This window comes from Panthera onca, chromosome E3 (genome assembly GCF_046562875.1).
Source record: "Panthera onca isolate mPanOnc1 chromosome E3, mPanOnc1 haplotype 2, whole genome shotgun sequence".
NCBI classification, from domain to species: domain Eukaryota; kingdom Metazoa; phylum Chordata; class Mammalia; order Carnivora; family Felidae; genus Panthera; species Panthera onca.
Genome location: NC_138354.1, coordinates 16,065,815 through 16,084,696, shown reverse-complemented (window position 1 = coordinate 16,084,696; position 18,882 = coordinate 16,065,815). Strand labels below are relative to the sequence as shown.

The following is an 18,882-nucleotide window of genomic DNA, read 5'->3' as shown; positions in this document are numbered from 1 at the left end:
AAAAGGAACCAAAAAATATCCTGAGCTAAAAAAAATTACAATAACAATTTAAAAATAAATTAGAGGGGGCTCAATAGCAGATATGGCCAGGCAGAGAAAGAATCAGTGAACTTGATGATAGGACATGAAATTATCCAATCTGAGGAGAAAAATGAAGAAAAGTGAACAGAGATGAAGAAACATATGGGGCATCATCAAACAGATCAATATATGCTTTATGGATATTCCAGAAGGAGAAATGAGGAAGAAAGAGGCAGGGATTATTTGAAGAAATAATGATGAAGGACTTCACAAATTTGAGGAAATACATGGATCTACAAGTCCAAGAAACTCAAGGATTCCAAATAGGATTAAACCCAAGAGACTACAGCAAAACACATTAAAATCAAACTGTCAAAAGAAAAGACAAGGAATCTTGAAAGCAGCAAGAGAAAAATGATTCATCATGTGCAAGAGATGCTCAATAAAATTTGCAGCCAATTTCTTAGTAAGAACTTTGGAGGTCTAAAGGGAGTGGATTTATATATTTAAAGTGCTACAAGAAAAAGCTGTCAACTGAGAACTCTACATCCAGCAAAAATGAGGGCGTAAATAAGACATTCCCAGATGAAAAAAAAGCTCTGTCTCTCTCTCTCTCAAAAATAAATAAACATTAAAAAAAATAAAGTAATCCCAGGGTACCTGGGTGGCTCAGTCAGTTAAGCATCTGATTCTCATGAGTTTGAGCCCTGGGTTGGGCTCCTTGCTGGCAGTTCAGAGCCTACTTGGGATTCTCTTACTTTCTCTCTCTCTCTCTCTCTCTGCCCCTCCCCTGCTCACACTCTCTCTGTCTTTCAAAATAAATAAATAAAATTTAAAAATACTTAAAGTGATCTCTACACTCAATATGGGGCTTGAGCTCAGGACTCCAACATCAAGAGTCACGTGCTCCAACAGCTGAGCTAGCCAGGCACCCCAAGATACTTATTTTACATTTGAGTTTTTATGCATTTTATTTTATTTAAAAAAAATTTAAATGTTTATTTTTGAGAGAGAGAGAGAGAATGGAGGACGGGCTTTGAGAGAGGGAGACACAGAGTCCGAAGCAGGCTCCAGGATCTGAGCTGTCAGCACAGAGTCTGATGTGGGGCTAAAACTCACAGACTGGAGATCATGACCTGAGCCAAAGTTGGACCCTTAACTGACTGAGCCACCCAGGCACACCTAAATGCATTTTATTTTTAGATAACCTACATGACATGTTTTTTTTTTCTTAAAAACAATGCCTCTGCTCCAAATAAATTGAAGTCAAAATTATTGAAGTGCTCAAGATGACATCAATCCTATTCGTCTAAGTCCTGGTTTGTGTGGATGAAAAGCAGAAGCCAGTTATGACAACAGGTGATATATCCAAAGTCATAGCCAGATTTGTTAACATTTTTCCATTTCTTTTTTTTTTTTAATTTTAATGTTTATTTATTTTTGAGACAGAGAGAGAGACAGAGCACGAGCAGGGCAGGAGCAGAGAGCGGGAGACACAGAATCCAAAGCAGACTCCAGACTCTGAGCTGTCAGCACAGAGCCTGATGTGGGGCTCGAACTCACAGACCAGAAGATCATGACCTGAGCTGAAGTCGGACGCTCAACCAACTGAGCCACTCAGGTGCCCCAACATTTTTCCATTTCTAAACCATCATTTAAAAAAATCAGGTATGAGGTCACACTATTCTCACAATAGTCCAACAGAGCAACCATGCCATCTAGATTCATGTTTTCACCAATAAAGAACTGGTAGTTTTTGAAATTAGCAAGGGTGTGCTTGATTTGTTTTGCAGTCCCTCTCATAAAAGTTGTTAGTCTTTCTGGCCTCTGTTCTTCAAGTTTGCCGTTGATTGACTTCATGTAATCTTTTATGTACTTCTTATATGCTTCTTTTGTGAATCTGGTTTCCTGCAAGTGATGGTTCATGACAACATCAACACCAGTGGTTAATGTCCTTTTGGTACCTTCACCTTTGGGGCCTTCATCAGAGGCATTTCCACCAATGAACCAGTCATCAGTGTTACCCTCTGTCCTACTGATCCCTTCACTTCCAGGCATAGCCTGTCCATGATCTGGATTTTGTAGTTGTTGGAGAATATCTCATCATGGCTGATGAAGTCCTGGTAGATAATGATGTCTGCAGCTGGAGAGAGACAACAGTGGTGCTAGTTCAACAGGAGCAGAGAGCTCTGAGCCAGCGTGGTACAGCCGGAGTGGCACTGGGGTTGGAGGAGCAGGAGGAAAAGCCCAAGACATTCATTTCAGATCTGACACAAATAGGTTGAAAATGAAAGAATGGAAAAGAGATTTCACGTATGGTAACCAGAAGAAGAGAGCTAAGGTAGCTAAACTAATATGAGACAAAACAGACCTTATGTCAATAATTGTTGCAAGTGACAAAGAAGGGCATTATATTGATGATAACTTCGCAAGAAGATACCATAATTATAAACATACATGTACAAAATACCAGAAATCCAAAGTATATGAAACAAACATTGAAAGAATTGAAGGGAGACATAAACAGCCCTACAATAGTTGGACATATCAGTGACCACTTGCAATAATAGATAGAACAATCAGACAAAAGATCAGTAATAAAATAGAAGACTTGAACAACACTATAAACCAATTAAACCTAACAGACATGCATAGAACAGTTGAACCAACAAAAGCAGAATACACATTTTTCTCAAGTGCCCATGGAATGTTCTCCAGGATAGACTATATGTTAAGCCAGAAAACGAGTCTTAATTATTTTATTTTATTTTATTTTATTTTATTTTATTTTATTTTATTTTATTTTATTTTATTTTGTTTTATTTCTTTATTTCTGAGAGAGAGAGAGGCAGAGAGAGGAAGACCCAGAATCCGAAGCAGGGTCCAGGCTCTGAGCTGTCAGCACAGAGCCTGATGTGGGGCTTGAACCCACAAACCGCAAGATCATCACCTTAGCTGAAGTGAGACGCTACCTAGCTGCCCCAGTAACTTTACAGAGTTTGCAATCATACATAATTTCTTTTCTGATTTCAATGGAATGATACTAGAAATCATTAACAGAAGGAAGTGTGAAAATTCACAAATATGTTGAAATTAACCACACATTCTTTTTTTTTATGTTTATTTATTTATTTATTTTTTTTTTGAGAGAGAGACAGAGTGTGAATGGGGGAGGGGCAGAGAGAGAGGGAGACACAGAATCCAAAGCAGGCTCCAGACTCTGAGCTGTCAGCACAGAGCCCAGTGCAGGACTTGAACCCACGAACTGGGAGATCATGAGCTGAGCCGAAGTTGGATGCTTAACCAACTGAGCCACCCAGGCACCCCAAAATCATCCCTGTTTGCTGATAACATGATTTTATATGTAGAAAAGTCTAAAGAGCCACCCCCCACACACACAGACACACACACACAAACGCTATAACTAATAAATTCAGCAAAATCCCAGGATACAAAAATCAACATTGAAAAATCAGTCACATTTTTCATCAGCAATGGTAACATTCTAAAAAGGAAATCGAGAACATTCCATTTACAATAGCCTCAAAAAGAATAAAATACTTAGGAACAAATCTGATCAAGAAGTCAAAAGAATTGTACATTGAAAACTACAAAACATTGCTGAAAATTAAGGAAGGTGTAAATAAATAGAAAAATTAAGATTTCCACACTACCCAAAGTGATCTCCAGATTTGATGCAATCCCCATCACAACATAATAATTTTTATTTCAGATGTAGAAAAATCCCATCCTAGAATTCATATGGAATATGAAGGGATCTTGAATAGCCAAAACAATCTTGAAAAAAAAAATATTTGGAGGCCCACTCCCTTATTTCAAAACAAACTACAAAGCTAAAGTAATCAGAATAGTATGGTGGTATGCCTGGGTGGCTCAGTGGGTTAAGCATCAGACTCTTGGTTTTGGCTCAGGTCATGATCTCATGGTTCATGGGTTTGTGCCCCACGTCTGGCTTTGCACTCAGGATTCTCTCTCCTTCTCTCTCTGCCCTTGCCCCCACTCACATGCACTGTCTTGTTCTCTGTCTCAAAATAAACAAAACTTAAAAAAAAACTGTGGGGGGCCCTTGGTTGGCTCAGTCGGTTAAGTGTCCGACTACAGCTCAGGTCACAATCTCAAAGTTCATGAGTTCAAGCCACGTGTTGGGCTCTGTGCTGACAGTGTAGAGCCGGAGTCTGCTTCAGATTCTGTGTCTCCTTCTCTTTCTTCCCCTCCCCCACTCACACTCTGTCTCTCGTCCTCTCAAAAATAAATAAACATTAAAAAATTTTTAAAAAAACTGTGGTACTGGAATAAGGCTGACATATAGATCAATGGAAAAGAATGGAGAGCCCAGAAATAAGCCCTTGCATATATGGTTAAGTACTTTTTAACAGATGGTGCTAAGTAAACAGGATATTCACATGCAAAAGAATGAAGTTGACCCCTTACCTTACATTACATACAAAAATTAACTTAAAGTAAATCAAACACCTAAACATGAGACCTGACTTTATAAAACTCTTAGAAGCAAACATAGGAGAAAAGTTGGATTTGGCAATGATTTCTTGGATATGACCCTAAAAGCACAAGCAACAGAAGAAAAAATAGATAAACTGAACTTCATCAAAACTGAAAACTTTTGTACTTCAAAGGACACTCTCAAGAGAATGAAAAAAACTGGGAGAAAATATTTGCAAATCATGTATCTGATGAGTTGATGAAACTCATCAACAACAACAACAAAATTTAAAAACAGACAAAGAACTTGAATTTACATTTCTTCATTCTGAACTTTTCTTGACATGTTGACTTCTAGCCCCCTGTGGTACTCCAGCAGCGAGGATAAACAAGAAGGGGTCTGTGCTGCTTACCAATTTATTGCCTCTTGGCTCCAAATTCACTCTTCATTGCTTGCTTGTGCAAAAACAGAGCTGGGCCATTTAAAAGTAATGTTTCCAGGGCGCCTGGGTGGCTTAGTTAGACATCCAATTTTTGATCTCGGCTCAAGTCATGATCCCATGGTTCATGGGATCGAGCCCTGCGTTGGGCTCTGCACTGCACAAGAGCCTGCTTGGGATTCTCTCTCTACCTCTCTCCCTGCCCTTCCCCCACCTACACACTCTCTCTCTCTCTCTCTCTCTCTCTCTCTCTCTCTCTCTTTCTCTGTCTCTCAAAATAAATAACTAAATACACTTCTAAAAAATGTTTACTTATTTTTGAGAGAGAGAAAGATACGGAGTGTGAGTGGGGAAGGGGCAGAGAGGGAGACACAGAATCTGAAGCAGGCTCCAGGCTCTGAGCTGTCAACACAGAGCCCAATGCGGGGCTCAAACTCATGAACCTCAAGATCATGACCTGAGCCAGAGTCGGACGCTTCATCGACTGAACCACCCAGGCACCCCAATAAACTTTTTTAAAAAGTAATTTTTCCTTTGTCAGGTGACACAATGTTAAGCTTTGTCAGCTGTGGGCTCTGGAGAGCGATTGCATGAGGAAGGGGTTTTCCTTCTTATTCTGGTGTGTTTCAGTGGTTCCAGAAGTATGTATGGATTCCTCAGTGCCCAGCTCCTGCAACACAGAAGGCTTTTCCAGTGCCACGACTCTGCAGCTCATGTAGTTCTTCCAGAGCCTGGCTTCTGTAGTAATAGTGGTAAGCAGCACCCAGCAGCTTTCCCCTGCAACACCCTTTAGTTGTCTTTGTAGGAGGGTGCCTCCAGTGAGACACCTTTCTATGAAATGGCTTTCTTTGGGACCTCAGAAGGTAGGTTTCCAGCAAATTCTGGAGGGCAAATTTCCAGCAACTACCACTGGCACAGCACCAAGCAACTGTGCCATCCAATTTCCACAGCCACGTCCTCTCCAACTGGGTCTGGTTCTCAGGCCTAGTGCTCTACCCCAGCCTCAGAGGTGGTCAATGAACCTTATATCTGCTGATCCTATATTCTTTAGAGTTGTCTTTACTGAAATTTCTTGTGTAATGTGTAATTCTACACATTAAACTTAAGCTGTTAAAATTACTGTATGGCTTCCATCTCCTAATTTGACCCTGACTGACACAGGGTCCCTGCCCAACATAACAAGGAAATAGGACGAACAACCTGTCACCATTAAACAATACGCTGTGCTAAACTGGCAGTGGGACAGAGTGCTGGGGCAGCAGGTAGAAAGGTGCCTGGAAGGTCCATGAGGGGTAATGAGAGAATTAAGCTGAAAGGATGACTAGATCAGGGCGCTCTACATTCATCATCGACACCTCCTCCTAATCTCATAATCAATCTCTGAGGTATGTCACTTCTGTCTCCCAAGTCTGGTCCATGCTTTCCACCCCAGTGTTGTTCCTCAGGCCAGGCCACCATCATCTCTGGCTGGTTTATTATGATGACCCTGTAATTGTCCTCTTTACCTCCAGGCTTGCTACGTCAGCCTGTCCTCCACACTGAAGCCAGAGTGATTCTTCTAAAAGGCAAATTTGGGTCCAAACGGTCTTTGACTAAAAACTGTTGGTGGCTGCCCATTGCCCTTAGGACAAAATCTGAACTCCTTTGTTTGGCCACAAAGCTTGGGAAGATCTGGACTTTGCTCACCTTCCCAGTTTTATCTTATGCCACCCTTCTCACATCCTTAGTCTCAAATCACATGGAATGTCAGTTTCCTTAGGGACCTTTACAAGTGCTGCTTCTTCTTCTAGGAAGCCCTCTCCCTACACCCTCCCTTACCCTTTCACCCTCATCCTTGCTTCTTCAGCTCCCCTTCAGCTGCAGCTAATATCTACTCCTCTGAAAAGCCTTCCCAAACCTGCTCTCCCTGATCTGGCAAGGTGCTCTTTGTGTACGTTTCAGTCACACCCTGTACTGCTCTCATATCCCTTATCACAGGCTGGTAATTATCTAATGTATATGTCTCTCACGACCCTGTAAACTCCATGAGGTCAGAAACTCTTGTTCACGTTTGTTTCCTCAGCACCTATTTTAGTGCCTGCTGCATTAGGTGTTTGATAAATGCTGGGGAACAAAAAGAATGCACCTGCAAAGGTGACCAGGGAGGGCATGCATAAAAGTATGTCATGTAAGCAGAGTGTAGGGACGTAGGTGGGAGTGGCTGGACTCGAAGGGCAAGCTGTGGGAAGCCAGGTTGGGAAAGGCCCTTTTGTTCACACCTAAGCAGTTTATACCATACGCTGAGGATCAAACATCCCACATTGGCTATAGGTGACTGAACTGGACTTCCAGTTCATGCATTTGATTTGACCAGGACAGTTTTAAGAACTTGCAGATATGAATGCCTTTCAGTTTGTCACAATTCACACCAGCCCCCATGTTAACAGGCCTCCTTCCCTCATGCAAACTGGCTGTCTGCCCCACTGAGATCCGTGTTTGCTACCCCTGCAGATGGGTGGGAGGTAGCCTAGGGAGGGGAAGGATTTAAAGGAGGATTTCACATATGAGTCCTAGAAATATAGACAGATCCACCCTCAGTAGGGAGTGTGTTTTTGAGAGTTCCTTGGGAGAAGTGAATTTATTTCATCTGAAGGGCCCTGGGAGCAAAGACAGACCCAGAAAATCAGAGGAAATGCCCACATTTTGAAGAGCTTATACCTTTAAACTGCTAAATTGGCCAGTGCCAGGCTGGGTCCACTCTCTCCTGTTTACTTTCTGAAACAAAAACTGCCCTGATGGAATCTGAAGTCAGAGCTGCAGTAGATCAACATTGACTCAGCAACCTGCCATGCTGCAAGGCCTTATGCCAGGAGCTGTGAAGGATACAAAACATAAGGGAGAGCTGGAATCTAGCATCTCCTGGGGGAAATGACAGCCACAGACTCACACTATGACCCGTAGAGACAGTGGGCTGGTGCTTTGGCAGTGCTCTACCTTGATGAGGTCTCCACAGTACAGAATGTGGCCAACGATATTATAGGTCAAGGAACTCTAGTCTTTCATGTTCCCAACATAGGTAGGGTCTTAGGGAAAGATTCTTTCTAAAAGAACTCCTTGGTTTTTAAGCCAGATGGTCCATTTATTAATTTGTAAATGGGACATTACCCTGGTAGTAGCCTCAAAACTCAGTTCCACTCTCCAAGGACTCCTGTCCCAATGTAAAGGTTCTTAGAAAACTAAGCTGCTGATCAGAAAGAAGCCATGAACAAGCTTCATGATCGATCTCTATCCCAAAAAAGAACACACCTCTTTAATGACCAGGAGACAGTCTCCATCAATCAAGGCCGGACAGATTGGGATGAGTTTTTAACAATTTAATTCTCCTTTTACAAAACTTCACCTACGCTCAAGATTCTCTTAAGCACAAGCACCATCCTGTGCTTTCATGGCCTTTCCTGCATTTGTGGTTCTTGCCAAGTGAAAGCTGAGTGTTATCCTATCCTATCAAGCTGGATGAACCAAAGTTTCCCAATAGCTGACTAGAGGAAAATGATGGACAAACGTGTGCCATTCAGCACTCATAGCCCAGCATGCTGACCTCAACACCTGCGCCCCAGATGCCACCTTTCACTGCAAGTAGTTCTGGTGTGAGGCCTTTGCTTTGTAAATACCACTGGCAACAGTTCATAACAGCAGATGAAGTAGTAAATACCTCATGAATAAACTCTCTGTTCCCAATGCCAACATTAATTGGATTAATAATTTTCACGAAGATTTCAATATGTCACAATCCTAATCATATCTGCAAGTGAATAGGACAATTTCATGAAGATAAAAAAAGTTGATCCTTTCAAATTGGGCTTTCAAGAATTGTCTCTGCACAGTGTCAATAAAGTATGAGTTCTGATAATCATGAACAAACAAAACCTCACTTGAATTTCCTTTATTTTTAAGATTTTTTATTTTTAAGTAACCCCTACACCCAGCGTGAGGCTTGAACCCACGATCCCAAGATCAAGAGCCACATGCTCCACTGACTGAACCAGCCTGGCACCCTTAATAATTTCATTTTGTAATACTTGCCTGTTTTGTGGTAGTTTGGGGGCTAATTATAATTTAAACAATCAGTAGACTTTAGTTTCAGAAGTGTTTTAGGTTTATGGAAAATTGATGGAAAAGTACAGAAAGTTTCTATATACCACATCTCCCACTGTTTCCCCTACATTTGCGCCTTGTATTAGTGTCACACATTTGTTTCAACTGATGAACCAATATTGATACATTTTTATTAAAGTCCAGTAGTTCACATTAGGGGTCACTCTTTGTGTAAGTACAGGCTATGCGTTTTCACAAATGTATAATGACATGTGCCCATCATTACTGTATCATAGAGTATAGTTTCATTGCCCTAAGAGTCCCCCCTATTCCACGATTTGTCCTTCTCTTCCCCTAACCTCTGGCACAACTACAAAACTGTTAAAAGATAATATAGGTGAAAAATCTAGGTAACCTTGGGCTTGGCATTGACTTTTTAGATACAACACCAAAAGCATGATCCATGAAAGAAAGAATTGATGTTGTACTTCATTAAAATTAAACGCTCCTGCTCTGTGAAAGACACTGTGGAGAAAATGAAAAAATATATCACAGACCGGGAGAAAATCTTTGCAAAACTTGATATTTGCTAAAGGACAGGTGTCCAAAATATATAAAGAAATTTTATTTATTAAAAAAAACTTAATGTTTATTTATTTTTGAGAGTGAGATAGAGCATGAGCGGGGGAGGGGCAGAGAGAGACGGAGACACAGAATCGGAAGCAGACTCCAGGCTTGGAGCTGTCAGCACAGAGCCCGACGCGGGGCCTGAACCCATGAACCGTGAGATCAGGACCTGAGCCAAAGTTGGATGCTCAACTGACTGAGCCTCCTCAGTTAAAAGAACCTTTTAAATTCAGCAGTAAGAAAACTAACAGCCTGCTTAAAAATGGCAAAAGATCTGAACAGACACCTCACCAAAGAAGCTACACAGATGGCAAATATGCATGTGAAAATATGCTCAACATCATATATTATTAGAGAATTGCAAGTGAAAACAATGACACACGACTGCACACCTATTAGAACGGCTAAATTTCCAAAACACTGACAATACCAAGCATTGCTGAGGATGTGGAGTAACAGGAACTCTCAGTCATTGCTGGTGAGAATACAAAATGGTACATTTTGGAAGACAGTATGGCAGTTTCTTACAAAACTAATTGTGATTTTTTTTAAAGTAGGAAATCAAATATATAACTTGTTTGTCAATAGTGCCATAACCGGATTTTCTTTAAGAATTAAAGAAAGCTTAAAAAGCAAGTAACGGTGGTGCGCGTGGGTGGCTTAATCCTTGAATGTCTGACTTTGGCTCAGGTCACCATCTCCGGGTTAGTGAATTCCAGCCCCGCATGGAGCTGTGCTGACAGCTCAGAGCCTGGAGCCTGCTTGGAATTCTGTGTCTCCCTCTCTGCCCCTCCCCCACTCACATTCCATGTCTTTCTCTCAAAAATAAATAAACATTAAAAAAAAATTTTTTTAAAGAAAATCCAGCTGTCTTTTACCAAGCCAGACATTAAAGAGATATGCAAAAATGTAAAATGAGACCACTTTTCTCACTGTTTTTTTGGTTTTAGAAGAGGAAGTATTTTAAAAATATTTATGTCAACATGTAAGAGTTTATTATTTTGTAATAAACAAATAAATGTTTTAAAATTCTGTGTTAAGTTCTAATATGGCAAATTTTAATAGGTATAATTAATATAAATAGAAAGCCTTAAAAATCTTCAATAAAATTTTAAAGCATAAAGGGATGCTGAACCCAAAAAGTTTGACAACCATTAATTTAGTAAGCCACATGCTACTTGATGCACTTTCTATTTTTTTTTTAAGTTTGTTTATTTAGTTTGAGAGGGAGAGAAAGAGTGTGAGTGAGCCTGGGAGCGGGGCAGAGAGAGAGGGAGGGGGAGAGAGAGAGACAGAGAGAGAATCCCAAGCAGGCTCTGAGTTGACATCAATGTGGGGCTGTAACTCTTGAACCGTGAGATCATGACCTAAGCCAAAACCAGGAGTCGGCTGCTTAACCGACTGAGCCACCCAGGTACCCCTTGATGCACTTTCTAAAATAAGGTATAGGACAATGATAGTAAAATAAGGAAGAAAAACACAGAGGAATAAATCTAATGACTACGGATTTATATTCTTTTGATAGTATGAAGAAGCTTTTACAAAGAAAAAAGCAAACAATTTTGTACAGAAACTTCAACACATTTTGTACAATATTCTCACTTTGCTGACATCATTTATGCAAATTCTTCATAGTTTACTTGACTATCAATATTAATATCTGCTTCCCTGATCATTTCATCAACCTCCTCATCTGTTAACTTTTCTCCAAGGTGTTTTATCATGTGACATAATTCTATCACACTAACATAGCCATTGTCATTCCTATTAAACACAAGAATGCTTCTCTAACTTCTTTACTCTCTGTCCCTGTCTTTCATTTTTCTTGCCATCATTGTCAGAAAGTCCAGGAACTCAGTTGTACTATTTTCATTTTCATTTGCTTCATTCATTTATCCTGAAACTTTGCTATGGAGTTTTGCCCAAGAGTCCTCATTACCGTTTCCAAACTTTTGATGCCCACCACTGTCCTTGTCAAATGGTGGAAAGCTGCTTTGAATTCTGCACTTGAATTCTGCAATCTGTTTTCCCTTCAGTTGCCAGCATTACTTGTCCTCAAGCGACAATCACACAAACGTTCAGCTTATTAGCTCCACTCACTGTCTGTAATACTCCTTCTTAATATTTATATTTATATATTTTTAAGGTAAAATTTATGTACAATAACATGCAAAAAAGCTTTTGTGTGCATTCATTGGGTTTTGATAGCTACTGTGGTATATTTGATTGCACACCAATGAAAAAGAAAAAGTCATTTCTGACAGTCAGGAGCTAACTTTGCACTATTAGGCTTTGGTATTCTTTGGCTTTCTAGTGCTGAGTCTGCTGTATGAAAATATACCATACTTGGTTCATCCATTCACCTGCTGAAGGACATTGGGTTGTTTCCGATCTTTGGCTATTAAGAATAAAGGTGGTATGAATAAAAAGACTTGTATAAGTCTTTTTGTGGACATATATTTTCATTTCTCTTCTGGAAAGTACCTAGGAGTGAAATTGTTGGGTCATATGGTAGATGATATTTAACTTTATGAGAAACTGCCACATTTTCCGAAGTGTTTCACAATTTTACATTTTCCATCAATGTATGATTGTTTCAGTTTCTCCACTTCCTTGCCAACAATTGTTTCAATTGCTAGACTTCCTTGTCATTGTTTTTCATGTTAGCCATTCTGGTGGGTAGGAAATGGTATCTCGTGGGTTTAATTTGAATTTCCTTTTTAGAAAACATTACCCATCATATTAAATTAATGCTATGCATTTGAATCTTACTTATCTGGTATAGCTATATTTAATTTTATTATTATTATTTAAAGTATTTATTTATTTTGAGAGAGAGCACGTGAGTGGGGAGGGGCAGAGAGAGAGGGAGAGAGAATCCCAAGCAGACTCCCTGCTGTCATCACAGAACCTGACATGGGGCCCAATCTCACAAACTGAGCTGAAATCAAGAGTCAGATGCTTAACCGACTGAGCCACCCAGGTGCCCCATATAATTATATTTAATTTAAAAATCTCCTTTGGTTTTACACCTGTATAAGCAGCTATAAGAATAGATTGTTAACTTTTTTAAAATTTTTAATTATTATTTTGAGAGAGGGAGTCGCAGAGAGAGAGACAGAGAGAGAGAATCCTAAGCAGGCTCCATGGTGTGAGCACACAGCCCAACGCCAGCCTTCAACCCACGAACCATGAGATCATGACTTGAGCCAAAATCAAAGAGTTCAACGCTTAACCAACTGAGCCCCCCCAGGCGCCCTAAGAATATGGCATTTATAAGGAAATAACTGCTCCAGAGTTTCATGTCTTGTCTTCTCTGAGTCGTTGGCAGAACAGAGCGATGTGTTGAGCAGTTCTAGCATCTTTTCATTGATCATTTCTCTCTTCTCATCCCCAGGACTTGAAGCCAGGGAGAAGTTCTCTGGGTTTTATCTGAACTTAGTGCCTGTGACTGTTGTGGCATGGATGGATGTGGACAAGAGTGTGTGAGTGCACAGGTGTTAAGGAACTGTGTGCTGCTCATGTTCTGATTTTTGGCAACTTGACTCCGTACTTTGGGTCAGTCTATACAGTTACTTATGTCATTGTAATGACTTCACTTCTACCTGTGACATTTTTATCAAATGTGTGAATAAATACATAAATATTGGTACAAACAAGAATAAGGCATTTTATACCTAGTTTTCTATTTGTATATATTTAAGTAACATCATATTAAAAATAAAATAGGTCAACATTTGAGGGTCATAATTTTTCCTTTACAAGATGTCAGTGCATTTCTCAAGTTTGAACCACTAACGTAGCCCACACATCTCTGCTACTCTAATCTCTGTTCAATTTTCAGTAAGTTAATTCAGCTATAGCTTTTTTTTCACCTACATTACAACTTGTTTTTAGTAACCTTATTTGGATTCAGGTGTTTCTTAAGCCTCCATTAAGATTTTGAAAAGTGTACTAGGCTTTTTTTCATAGATATCTTTCATTGTGTTAATGTTTACTGGTGTAATTCTTAGAAAGTAACTTTATCCTTCATATTATGAGTGTCACATTTGAATGTGTGACAAACTCAATATAGCTCTAAACGTTTCTTTACTAGCTCCTGAACATTTTGATAGTATTAATTTTGGGAGATATATATGGTTTTTAAAATATGGACTCGAGGCTTGATGAATAATAATAGGCTGAAATTTTTAAAATTTGTTTTTAAATTATAGTGTATATATAATAATATTACCAAGAGTTTGGAACACATGAGAAAAATATAAAGAATCACCCTTACTCTGGTATTCTAACACATCCATAACCATTTTGTATATTTATTTTCAGTGTTTTAATATTATATGTTTTTACATAGTTATACTGTAGGACACTTGTTGCTCCATAGGCTTGACAATGATGATTTGTTTTAAATGTTTATTTTATTTTATTTTGAGGGGGAAAGGGGCTGAGAGAGAGAGGGAGAGAGAGAATCTCAAGCAGGCTCCATGCTCAGCACAGAGCCCAAGGTGGGGCTTGATCATGACCTGAGCTGAAATCAAGAATCAGATACCCAACCAACTGAGCCACCTGAGTGCCCCAACAGTGATAATTTTTTTAAATAATTTATTTTTTTTTAATTTACATCCAAGGTAGTTAGCATATAGTGCAACAATTATTTCAGGAGTAGATTCCCTAATGCCCCTTACCCATTTAGCCCATCCCCCCCCCCCCACAACCCCTCCAGTAATCCTCAGTTTGTTCTCCATATTTATGAGTCTCTTCTGTTTTGTCCCCCTCCCTGTTTTTATATTATTTTTGTTTCCCTTCCCTTATGTTCATCTGTTTTGTATCTTAAAGTCCTCATATGAGTGAAGTCATGATATTTGTCTTTCTCTGATTGACTAATTTTCGCTTAGCATAATACTCTCTAGTTCCATCCACGTAGTTGCAAGTGGCAAGAATTCATTCTTTTTGATTGCTGAGTAATACTCCACTGTGTGTGTGTGTGTGTGTGTATAAAGAAGATGTGAGATATATATATATATATATATATATATATATATATATATATATATATCCATCCATCAATGGACATTTGGGCTCTTTCCATACTTTGGCTATTGTCAATAGCGCTGCTATAAACATTGGGGTGCATGTGCCCCTTCGAAACAGCATACCTGTATCCCTTGGATAAATACCTAGTAGTGCCATTGCTGGGTCGTAGGGTAGTTGTGTTTTTAATTTTTTGAGGAACCTCCATACTGTTTTCCAGAATGGCTGCACCAGTCTGCATTCCCAACAACAGTGCAAAAGAGATCCTCTTTCTCCACATCCTCACCAACATCTGTTGTTGCCTGAGTTAATTTTAGCTATTCTGACAGGTGTGAGGTGGTATCTCATTGTGGTTTTGATTTATATTTCCCTGATGATGAGTGATGTGGAGCATTTTTTCATGTGTTGGTTGGCCATCTAGATGTCTTCTTTGGAGAAGTGTCTATTCATGTCTTTTGCCCATTTCTACACTGGATTATTTGTTTTTTGGGTGTTGAGTTTGATAATTTCTTTGTGGATTTTGGACAGTAACCCTTTATCTAATATGTTGTTTGCAAACAGCTTCTCCCATTCCATCAGTTGCCTTTTAGTTTTGCAATGATAATTTTTAATGACACAATTTGTATAGTGAGTACCATTGTCATAATAATAGTAATAATAATAATAATAATAATAATAATAGCTGCAGCTAACAGGTACTGAGCTCTTACTAGGTCCCTGTAAATAGCATAGATTGTTTAATTCCCCACAACAACCGTCCTTTATTTTATTTAACCACTCTATCTCAAATTGCTTCCAAATTTTCACTGTCTTTGTGCATATGACCTTTCGTTAGGTTGAATTATCTCTGAAGTGAGATACATCCAGAAGTGAGTGAACCATAAAACATGAACATTCTTGTTGCCCTTGATACAAATTGCCAATATTTACCCCTAAGGACTTACATAAAATTTAAATGTCACAAAAAACACAAGAAAGTGTCCATTTCAATGCATCTTTGCCAGCATGAAGTATAATTTAGTAGGTTATTCTTTGTTTGACTATTTTTAATAAACACTTCATCACTACTTTATTTTTACTTGCCAAAATTCAATATTTTTCCTTGCATTCATTCATCATCTCTATTTCTTTTCTAAATCATCTGTCCCTATCCCCCCATTTATTTATAGTTGATGTGTCTTTTGCCAGATTGATGGTTTATTCATTTATTTTTTAGAGACAGTGAGCATGCAAGAGAGCACAAACAGGGGAGGGGCAGAGGGAGAGGGAGAAAATCTTAAAAGATTTCTGATTTTCTTAAAAGAAAATCCACCAGGCCCAGGGTGGAGCCTGACACAGGGTTCAATCTCATGACTGTGAGCTCATGACCTGATCCGAAATCAAGAGTTGGATGCTTAACCAACTGACCCACCCAGGGGCCCCTGATGGTCTATTTATTTACTTAATTTTTTAAAATTATAAAAATAGTAAGTGGTTACTTTTGAAAGAAGATCTGAAAGTTTTCCTTCACTCCTTAGGTCCATATTCTTATTTACAGACTAACTGTTGACAATTTGGGGCATATTCTTCCAGATACAGACACATAAAGTAGATCTCACTTCATATTTTCACACTTTAATATGTCATGGACATCTATGCTGACACCTACTGATTCACCTTAATCTTTTTCATGGTCACATAATGTTTTATTTACAGATGTATCACCACTTACTAACCAAACCCTGTCGGCATTTAAGCTCCTCAAATTTGCCAGGAGCTCTTTACATAATTAAAAAGTAAACTTGTATTATATTTCCTGGTAACATTTTCCTCCCCAAGTTTTTTCCATCAGCCTTTGGATTTTGGTAACTTTTTGCACACAATTTAAAACTATTAAGTGCTAATATTTGTCTGTTTACTCCCTCTTTTTTCTCAGGATGTCTTTTATTATTTTCAGCCAGCTCTGTCTTATGCTTCACAGTGAGACAAGATGTTATTGATGGGCAGTAACTCAGAACTGATCAAATAATAGTGCATGTATCAAGTGCTATGGGAAACTTGATGGAAAGAATCAAGTTATGGGGAAGTGAGAAAAAGCTCCACAGACAAGGTGGATTTTGAAAGGTCGGAAAGAGGTATGGAGGCAGAGAGGAAATGGAATGGAGGTGGAAGGAGCCAATCAGGAAGGAAAAACAGCCCTGGAAAGACATTTTGTTCAGGGTATGGTGTGTTAAGTGCAGCTGGAACGTTTTGGAAAGAGAGTAATGATAATAATCACAATAACATTAAGCACAATATTTCATTCATCCTCACAAAACCATAGGTAGGTGTCATAGTTATCCTCATTTTACAGATGAGGTGATTAAGACTTAGGGGTAATGAGTGATTTGCCCAAGTTCATATAGATATTAAAACTGAGTCAAATTTGGGGTCTGGTCCAACTTTAGAGCCTGCTGTGTTCATTAGCACAGGCACTGACTCTCTTATCAGCGAAGAAGGTAGACAGGCCAGGTGGAGGCAGCACTTGTATACAATGTTACGATTGGACTTTTTCTCAGAGACCACAGGGATCCACTAAAGATTTTGGAGTAACAGCCAAATCTGGTTTTTAGAAAGATAACTTTGGTGGCAGTATGACAATGGATTGGATGGGAAGAGAAAAATGAAGGACGAAGAGAGGGAGAGAAAGAGGAAGGGAAAAAAATAGCTAGGGACTAGTTACTAAGATTTTAATAATTGCCGCACACTGGATTCAGCAATTTCAGTTGCAAGAGCCCAGGTGATGACAGTGGAATTGAAAAGAGGGCACCCACAGAGCCTTGAAAGGTACAATCAATGAGGTTTGTGATGACTGATTCGATATGGATGGAGAAAGAGTAAGAAGTCTTGATGAGAAAAAATAAATCTGTTTTGGGGTGCATGCAATGAGTCTATCTGGTGGGCTGTTACCTTGCAGGTGCATGGCATCTATCTGGACAAGACTAGAAGGCATCTGGAAATGAGTGAGGTGCTACAGAGATGGATTTGGAAGCAGATAGGGAGCAAGCAGTTGAAGCTTTGTCAGGGAATAGTAGAGCAAAATAGGGAGAATGGAAACCAGGAAGCTATCACCTTCACAAGTGGGCACTGAAGGAGATGCTGGACATGGGAAAACGAGGGGGCTGCAGACAGTACCCATCCTCTCACCCAGCGTGCAGGAACCAGGGGTCCAGGGAGTCTGAGATGGTCTAGAGTGAGCTGACTAGGCTTGCCTATGAACTGCTATGTGTGTCACTGGGGCGGGGCGGGGGGGGGGGGGTGTTAATGAAAGAGATTGTGTCATATGGAAGAAAAACATTGAATTCCAGGAGAATAAGGCCAAAAATAAAGGAAATCATTAGTAGTGACGGATGATTCAGAAAACCAGATTCAAAGCTTTCTAAAAATGTGGTAAAAAAACACATGACATTAAATTTACCATCTTAACCACTTTTAAGTGTACAGTTCAGTAGTGTTAAATATATACTGATATCTAAAACTTCATCTTGCAAAGCTGAAACTGTATACCCATTAAAAACTAATTCCTCCTCCCACTTTCCCTGGCTGCTATCTTTGTATTTAATGTTTCTATGATTTTTACTATTTTAGATACTTTATATAAATGGAGTCATAAAATATTTGTGCTTTTGTGACTGTCTTATTTCACTTAGCATATTGTTCTCAAGGTTCATCCAGGTTGTAGCATGTAAGGGAATTCCCTTGTTTTTTAAGCTGCATAATCTTCCATTGTAGGTATCTCTCTCTCTCTCTCTCTCTCTTTTTTTTTTTTTTTTTTACTCATTTTTCTGTTGATGGACATTGGGGATATATACCCAGAAGTGGGGTTTCTAGGCCATATGGTTATTATTTTTTTTAATTTATTTATTTTTGAGGGGGGAGGAGCAGAGAGAGAAGGAGACTGAGGATATAAAGCTGGCTCTGTGTGGACAGCAGAGAGTCTGACATGGGGCTTGAACTCATGACCACAAGGTCATGACCTGAGCCAAAGTTGGATGCTTAACCAACTGAGTCACCCAAGTGGCCCTAGTTATTCTTTTTCTAATTTTTTGGAGGAACCTCCATACTGCTTTTCATGATGGTTGCATCATTTTTCTCACTAGTGCACAAGGGCTCCAACTTCCCTGCATTCTTGCCAATACTTGTTATTTTCTATTATTTTCATCCTAATGTGTGTGAAGTGATATCTCATGGTAGTTCTGATCTGCAATTC

The 18,882-nt window shown here is 39.3% G+C and overlaps 1 long non-coding RNA gene and 2 pseudogenes across 1 annotated transcript in view; all 3 read right to left on the bottom strand.

Moving 5' to 3' along the window:
- Nucleotides 1-18,882, bottom strand: part of LOC144614753 (uncharacterized) — a 43,374-nt gene that overhangs the window by 9,765 nt on the left and 14,727 nt on the right. The gene's annotated exons all lie outside the window — the stretch shown is intronic.
- LOC132689774 (translationally-controlled tumor protein-like) lies at nt 1,639-6,380 on the bottom strand (annotated as a pseudogene).
- On the bottom strand, nt 11,222-11,559 carry LOC132689393 (uncharacterized; annotated as a pseudogene).